This window comes from Vulpes vulpes, chromosome 13, assembly GCF_048418805.1.
Source record: "Vulpes vulpes isolate BD-2025 chromosome 13, VulVul3, whole genome shotgun sequence".
Taxonomy (NCBI): Eukaryota; Metazoa; Chordata; class Mammalia; order Carnivora; family Canidae; genus Vulpes; species Vulpes vulpes.
This window is the reverse complement of record NC_132792.1, coordinates 94,525,898-94,534,402: the sequence shown is the minus strand read 5'-3', so window position 1 is coordinate 94,534,402 and position 8,505 is coordinate 94,525,898. Positions and strand designations below refer to the sequence as shown.

Genomic DNA, 8,505 nt, shown 5'->3' with positions numbered 1-8,505 from the left:
ACATACCCCGGAAGGCGTCTCCTCCCGCTTTGGGGGCTCTTACCCCAAGCGAGGAGAACGGCACCCCCACCCCCACCCCCACCCGAGCGAAGAAAGCGGAGATAATGTTCTCATGGATGATGAAACCGATGTCTGAAAGTCAGTGGGCTTGAAAGTTGGTTGCGAAGGAGGCGGGCGCTCCGCGGAAGGAGCGGGGCGGGGAGGCGGGGGAGCCGGGGCGGCGCGGGGCGGCGCGGGGCGGCGCGGGGCCCGGCAGCCGGCGGCCGGCCGGGAGGGAGCGAGGGAGGGAGCCGCGGAGCCCCGGCGGCAGCGCAGCGCAGCGCAGCCAGCGGCCCGGCCCCCGCCCCGCCCCGCCCCGCCCCGCCCCCGCCGAGGCCCGCGGGTGGAGGCCTCCGCTCCCTCCTGGCGCCCGGGAGGTGCAGGAGGGCTCCTTCACGCGAAGCCGCGTTTTGCCAGCTCCAGGTGAGCCGGGAAGGTTTCCTCCCGAGCTCAAGAGGTCCCAGAGGAGGTGCCTCAAGAATCCGGCCCGGGCGTCAATCCCCGTTGGGTGCAGGAGAGGAAGAGGCGCGTGCGGGAGGCCGGGCGCCGGGGTCCGCCTGGGCCCCCGCGGGGCGGGGCGGGGCGGGGCGGGGCGCGGCGCGGCGGGGGGCTCGGGCCTCCTCGGGCCTCCTCGGGCCTCCTCGGGCGCGGGCAGGCCGCGGGCGGGAGGGAAGCGGGGGACGCACGACGCGCCGGCTCCCGAGGCTAACGATGTTTACACAGACGGAGCGCCGTGGCCCGGGCCCAACATTCCGCGCACGGCGCAGGGGAGAGGAGGTGGGGGCGCGGCCCGGCCGCCCCTCCCCCGCCGCCTTCCTGCAGCCGCAACCTGGACTTGACCCCCGCGAGCCTGGCGCGGCGCGACCGGGGCCGCCCCGCCGGAGCCGGGCGCTGGGACGGGCCGCCCTGGCCGGCGTCGCGGCGCGCTCGCCCGGCCCAGCGCCGCCAGGTGGCAGGAGCCCGGGCCGCTCGCACGCGGAGCCCCTCGGCGGGCCGCGCGCTCCGGGGTGGGGGAGGGGCGAGGAGGTGCAGGAAGAGGGGTCCGGCCCCAGGCCTAGAGCTTGCAAAGGAGGGGCCGTCGCGAGCCGGGTCCGAGGCGGAGACGCCGAGGGGTGCGAGCCCGGGGTGGGGGTGGGGGGCGCTCGGCCGGCTGGGTGACGTCGGGCCGGTGGCTCCGGCTCTCCGGGCCTCCCGTCCCCCCGCCCCGCCCCGCCCCGCCCCCCAAAGCCAGGGCTTGCGGCTCGGGCTTTTCCAGGGCCCCTTCGGGCCCTGACATTCTGACTTGTCTCCTGTGCATCAGGACTCCTGGCAAAAAATTACTCCAGGACTAGGAGTTAGCGAGAGACAAAAGCAAACAAACAGAAAGTCTCAAATAACCCCCAAACGCTAGAACCTAGTGCGTTTTAACTCTATTACTCTGTAGAGATTATTTATTTCTTTAGTAACAAAGGTAATTGATTAGAGTTAGGGCTGAAAAAAAAAAAAAAAAAAACGTGCTTGGGTCATTTGTCTTAAGGAGGAAACATAGGTCTATAAATCCTCCAGACCCGAAGAAAGAAAACTCTCTCTATTCCCCAAATCGGCAGATCTTCCAAACAAGTCCTCTTTTCTCTGTCTAAATCTTTGCTCTTAGCCACCTAAAATCGGTGGCTTTCTTTTCCTGAGATTCATATAATCTTTAAATAAAGGGAGAAAAGAAAGCCCCATTCTGCAGCATGGCCTTGGAAAGCTGAGCCCAGAAAGAAGGATATTGACATTTTATTTGGAGAGGGTTATGAATCTGAAACAAAATGATTTTCCATCTCCTAAAAATATATGTAAAATAACTTATAGACTAGGTGTTACACAAATTCACAATATGATTCTTAGACTATCTCTGCTGGGAAAAGGAACATAGATCTTCTAGTTTACACCACACAGTGTACTACGGGTGATGATTCACAGGCTGGATAATCTTTCCCCACCCCCTCCCAAACAATCTAATCAACAATAAGGAGTATTTTCTGACATTTATGGTTTGAAAAATGAGAGGGAAGGTGACTACTTCAAACTCTTGTTACCAAAACAAAGTAACAAGGTACTTGGTGTACATGAAGTGTTGGAGGTGCAAAAGCTCATTCCAATTAGTGGCCTCCAGAGTAATCTTCCAAAATGCCAAAATGAAGTCTTCTCCACCCCCCATCCCCTCTCCCAGCCTCACTCCCCCCCCCCCCTTCTCCAATCAAGTTTCCTCTCCCACCTCTCTCCTGCCCTCCCCCAAGTGTTCCCTCCCCAGTCAGCCGCCAGGGCCCTGGTCTGGGACAGGCAGGAGACCAAGACCAAACACTGGCCCCACCCCTCCCCCCAGCTTCCCAGGGACTGTCCTTGCAGTGGGGTGAGTTTGTTGTGCTGACCTTGTGAGCGAGTGACCCACACAGAAGGACACTGTGTGCGGTCACTGAGTTTCTGGCCTCATGTGTCCGGTATTCCTATCAATGAGGCAGCCAGGGGGCGGGGAGAGAGGAAGCAGGGAAGGATGATTATGAGGACACACAGGACCAGAGACTGCAGCTGCTTCAGGGACAATGAATAATTGGGTTGTTTCCCTGATGCTTTAAAATGAAGGTGGGCCTGGCATCCACGACATACTCCCAACCTCTCCTCTCACTTCCTCCCACACGTTCCAGTCTCCTCTCACCAGAGACAGCTTTAATGCAAAGTCAGTGCCACTTGCTCAGGACACTGACTCCAGAGCCCAATGCCCTGGGGTCTGAATCCCACTCCTGCTTACCCCCACCCCACACATAGTTCCATCACCTGCAAATGGGAATGAGGCTAGCTCACAGGAGTGCTGAGGTTTAAGTAAGCGAAGATATGCCAAACAGGCTCCGCGCTGCATGTAGCCTTTCTAAATATTTCCTCCTGTGATTGTTTTATTCAGGTCTCTTCTCCCTGCAGGGCTGCCTGCCTTACTTGCTGTGGCTTCACACCATGCTGGGCAAGGATCACACCTTGTCTTGTCCAGAGAGCAAGGGAGTGTTACTAGCTTCGTGTTTGAAAAGATGTCAAGAAGAAACTAAGAAAGTGTAGAAGACTCAGAAAAACCCCCACTGGGGAGGCTGCCTTTTACTAACACCAACTCAGTCAACACCAGTTTGTACACCATTCCGTTTAAACTTGACAATGGCTCCAAGGTAAGTATTTTTACTCCATTTTACAAGGAGGAAATGAAAGCTAAAAGAGGTTGGTAACATTGCCGGTTGCACAGCTAGGATCAGAGCACAGCAGTAGTGAATACCACTTACTGAGTAGCTGCGTTGCCTGTCTTTACTCATTAAATGTTCTGAACAACACTGTGAGATGGAAGCCATTCTTCTCCCCATTTTACAACTGAGGAACTGAGGCAGCATGGATAAATTCCTCAGCCAAAGCGCACACGCACAAAGTAGCAGAGCTGTGGTTGGAGTATAGCCTGGTTGACCACCCGCCCACGGCCCAACCACAGCACACAGCCCCTGTGTCCATCTGCCTAGCGGTGATGGGAGAGCCCTGGCCACACCACCCCCTACTGCCAATGGCTGCTGTCACCCTCCAGAGGGTCCTTGAGAACTGCAGATCTATTAACAGTCAGCCCCATGAGAAACACGAAGCTTCCATATATCCGTACTTGAATTTTCAAGACAGAATGGATGTTGATTTTTCTTTGTTCTGGTTTTTGTTGTGGTTTCCAAGAATCATAATATAATTTCTCTGTATTGAGAAAGGATGACCTTTTTCTGTCCCTTGCAAGAGGTTTCTCCCTGGAAGATTTACCAATAGATCACCATCAATACTTTTCCATTGGGCCTGAGCTGGCTCGGATGTGGAAAGTGCCCAAGGCCCCACAGAGGGCCCACAATGCATCTTCCAGAAGACTCAGGAAGAAGTTCGTGGTAGCAGGCTGGCCAGGGGAGATGAGAGAGGCACAGTCAGAACAGGGCGTGGAGCCACAGTCCCTCACTATGCCTTCTTGGCCTTGACCTTCAGCTCTCTAAAGTACCTACAAAGACACTGCCAACGGAGGCTCCCTGTTGCTCTTCTGCAAAGACAGACATTTGCCTGTGTTCCCCCCCCCCCCCTTTTCTCCAAACAGGCTCATGTTTAGAAGTCATTTAAAGGATTAAAAGTGAAAGTTTCGCTCTTTCACCTTCTCCAGGTATGCTTCTAGAACTGAAATAAGGAAACATTTTGGAAGGGGAACCCCACATCTCGCAGCTAGTAAAGGACAGACAGCAGGCTGTCCAGCCAGGTCTCCTAATGCAACGCTTAGAGCTCTCCCCTTTGCACTTGACCAGCATGATGGCCTGTGGCGAGGGGCTCCCAAATGTAAGGAAGTGACAGCATGAGGGACTCGGGGTTGCCATAAGTAACTCATTTCCATTCCTATTACTGTAATTCAGCTCTTTAAAGATCAGCCTGCCCTTCTAGTAAAGGAACACACACACACACACACACACACACACACACACACCACTCTGATTTTCAGTGCAGAAGTTCCATGCCCAACAGCTAAAAGAGAAGGTTTTGAAATGGAGAGTGGGGCAGACAGAAGCCCTGGTTATTATAGTTAATTCAATTTAATGAAAGCCATAAAAGCAAAGCAGTTTTGCAGCGGGTGCTGACCATTCTGATTGCTCGGAGGACTCCTCGGAGTCCTGCTCTTAACGGATTGGCAGAGGCCCAAGTCCCTGCCATTACTCAGCCTCTGGCAAAGGGTCTCTTTACCTTGATCCACCCAGTTGCTCTTTTGTAAACTATTTCTCTCCTGTATTCTGTTGTTTTATTTATTTTTATTTTCTTAAAGATTTGATTTATTTATTCATGACAGACACAGAGACACAGAGAGGCAGAGACACAGGCTGAGGGAGAAGCAGGCTCCATGCAGGGAGCCCAGCGTGGGACTCGATCCCGGATCTCCAGGATCACACCCTGGGCTGAAGGCGACGCTAAACTGCTGGGCCACCGGCGGTGCCCGTATTCTGTCCTTTTAAAGGTGATCACTGTGGTTCTCTTTCATCCTAGTAAGAATTGCACGTTTATTCCCTTTCCCCAGGAAACTCAAAAAGCAGAGTGAAATTTTTTTCTCATCCCTTTCCTGTTCTCTCTCCACCTCCCAGTATGCTGTGCTTCTCTGCTCTCCATTCTCTTCCTGCCTACCTTCAGGCCATCCAGCTGGCAGCTGGTCTGCACCTGTGCCACCAGGCCCTGCGCCTGGGTGTGCGGAGACGGCCCCTGCCCTCCGCTCGCTCTCAGCCTCAGTGTGTGGGGTGTGCTCGCGAGAACACAGGCAGGCTTGGACTGGACTGCAGGGGCACTGGGACAGGAGGGACACCCAACCCTTGACTTTGCAGGGAGAGGGAATGTCAGGTAAGGAGGTGCAGAGGAGAGGAGTGTGTGAGAGTGCAAGGAACGTCTAGCGATGGCCTACCCTTGCTTGACCGCCTTACAGATCTCTGTGTGGTCAGGCCACATCTTGGCCTCTTCTTTCTTTCAATTTTTGGCTCTGTTTCTATCTTTCAACCATACGGAGTTTTTTTTTTTTTCTTTCTTGCCCCAGCCTTTACTCGTGCTGCCAGGAACATGCTTCTCACCTCCCCAGCCTCTGCTGGCTACTCTTTTATCCTGTCCCTTTACCCTGTGGGTCTCGGATGAAACGGATGAAACGTCCCTTCCTCGGGGAAGCATCCCTGACCTCCAGGTGGCAACCCGTTTGCTCCCGCCTAAACCAACACTTACCACGCAGCATTGTTGTCACCTGTTTGTTCATGTTCCACCGGGGCCCACAAGCTCTGTGGAGACAGGAATATGATTTATCCATATGATTTATCTGTGTCCCTCCAGGCCAGAAATGGCATTGGGCATACAGTAGGTGCTTTTTAGAGGCTTGCCGGGTACACTAAACACGGCTAGAAAAGAGGATACTGGGGCATAGTGGTACGAAGTGAAAGCAAAGAGGTGAGCAGGAGCAGAGCGGAAAGGTCCTCACGGGCCACCCTGAAGAGGAGAGCACAGAGGCAAGATGGGGAGACCGCGCGGGAGGAGAGAAGCGCGTCAGGGAGCCCTCCGGAGCAGAGCCGTTGAGTGCCAGCACAGATGTCCTCAAGCCGCTCACTGGGCCCACAGCCAGAGTTAGCTCACCCCAATTTGGATGAATTTCCTCAAAGGAGAGAGAAACCCCTGGCCGGCCAGGGCCATCTTGAATTCTCTGTGACAACAAGACGGCAGAGTCAGAGGGAGGTGGTTTACTACTCTGTGTCTGCCCGTCCTTCAGCAGCGTATAACTTGAGGAGTGTTTGAAACATCTCATTGTTTGAAACAAATGAGAAGCTTCTGGAGACCCATAACAAAGAGGCCAAGGCTGCCTCAAGGTTGGCACCGGTGTGGCAGTCACGGGGCATCTCCCTCAGGGGCCGTCTGCAGGCGCTTTCCCCTCGGTCAGGGGCTGCCCTCAGCTGCCAGAGCTCACTTCACCTGCGTGCACCTGTGTGCGGGGAGCGCCTGGAAGTCACAACCCCGCAGGGCAGCCCTTAGCCAGTTGCAGGGGAGCAAACACTCCATCCTCTGTCCTCAGAGACCCGCTGCAGGACTTGCGTCACATGCCTGTGCCGTCTTTGCTCAGCCTCCTTCCCTTGGCTGCCCCATGCCTCACGCCTGGTCTCCCCTGCGCCGGAGTCCTCATGTCCAGGCTCCATCTGGGGAACACAGCCCGTGGCAGCGGGCTAAACCTCACTGTGTTCCTAAACCTCAAGGCAGAAACAAGTACTCTGCTGCAAGAAGTAAAAGCCCTGCGTGCTTTAACCCAGCTGTGCTGCCATCAAAACCGCGGTCATCGTGGGTAGAGGGGAGGGGTAGCTGCGTGATGGGCACTAAGGAGGGCACTTGAGCGAACTTGGTGTTATATGTAACTGATGAATCACCGAACTCTGCCCTGAAACTAATAATACACTACATGTTAAGTAACTTGAATTTTTTTTTAAAAAAAAAGTGAGGACACACACTAAGAACAATTTCTAACCCAAATGGGGCATTTTCAACTAAACAGGAGATATTTTATTTTTCATATCCAAAACAGAGCCCACCCCCAGCCCCATGAATTCAAAGCCTGGTGCTTTCGAGCATTTGTCAGGTGTCACCCGATGGCCTCACATTTGGCCGGGGAGGAAGATCACCACCTGCCTAAACTGAATGTGTCAGGGAAGGGACAGCCTGTGATACATTCACCTCTCCAAAAAACGTTGCAGTCTTTCAAAATTTTATGTGGAAAGTGAGAATTGTGTTTGGGGTGTGTCTATGTATATTCAGGGAAAGATAAAATTGGAAATGGTGAGTAATTCTAACTTCCTGTCACAGGTATTTATTAAAGGAAAAGTTTCAAAGTTTATGGGTGAAGAGGAGAAATCTTAAACTCTGTAGGTCTGCTTTTGGAAGTTGATAATGCTGGGAACACCCAAAATTGCTCACACGTTCTTCTTCCTAAGTTTTAACTTTGGTCTGTGGGGTGTTTTAGATTTTATTTATTTATTTAATGAGAGAGAGAGAGAGAGTGCACATGCAAGAGCAGGGGTGGAGGGAGAGAGAATCTTAAGCAGGCTCCACGCCCAGCACAGAGCACGATGCGGGGCTTGGTCCCACGACCCTGAGATCATGACCTGAGACGAGATCAAGAGTCAGACACTTAACCAACTGAGCCACTCAGGTGCCCCAGCTTTACCTTAGGTTTAAGTTTGAATGTTTTATATCAAGATGCTTGCACATTAAAAGTAACAGGTTAATGAAAAAGTCAAAAACAAGTGTTGAAAGAGGGAAGAGCAGAACTTTGCATTGTTGTCCCTTGAATGGGAAACAGAGATGTCTATGTATTTATTTAAGCCCTTAGGTTTAGGTGCAGGATGTGAACATTAAAATCATGTTTGAGTAATCATAATTTGTTCTTCAATCTGGCATTGGTCAAATTTAAGAAAGATTAGAAACAGCATTTGGAGATCATTAGGCCTTCTGCACGGCCAATCCAAGTCCTGCTATGTGCCCAGCCCCTCCGCAGCCGCCCAGCAGCCTGGCTCTGGGATTAGGGGAGCTCAGCAGCAGGTCATCCTTAAGCTGACTCGCCCCAGGTCAGTATCTGGGGTTCTGCTTCATTCCAATGCCTGAAGCCCAGGCAGTGGCATCCCATCCAATGCCTCTGGGTCAGTTCTCCTGGCTAATGAGCAGCTCCATGATTTACTGAATGCCAGCTTCATGCCAGGCAGTGGACAGGGGAACTTCTCAGCACAAGTGTCCCGCACTTGTATCATTAACCCCTTAGTGCCTGTAACAGAGAAGTCCGCTGAGCACCCTTTCCCATCCATGTGTACCCCTGCCTCTTTGCTCCGCCTCAGCCCTGATACAAACCTCAGCCCTTCCTCTGGTTATCCCCAAAGATATCTTCACACCAAATTATTCATGAGCTTA

The 8,505-nt window shown here is 53.3% G+C and overlaps 1 long non-coding RNA gene across 1 annotated transcript; it reads left to right on the top strand.

The window, feature by feature from the left end:
- Positions 1-354: 354 nt before the first annotated feature.
- LOC112925729 (uncharacterized) lies at positions 355-7,981 on the top strand. The gene is made up of 4 exons (XR_011996749.1): positions 355-462; positions 2,960-3,212; positions 4,886-5,050; positions 5,175-7,981. It is a non-coding gene; the product is annotated as an uncharacterized lncRNA (long non-coding RNA).
- Positions 7,982-8,505: the final 524 nt, after the last annotated feature.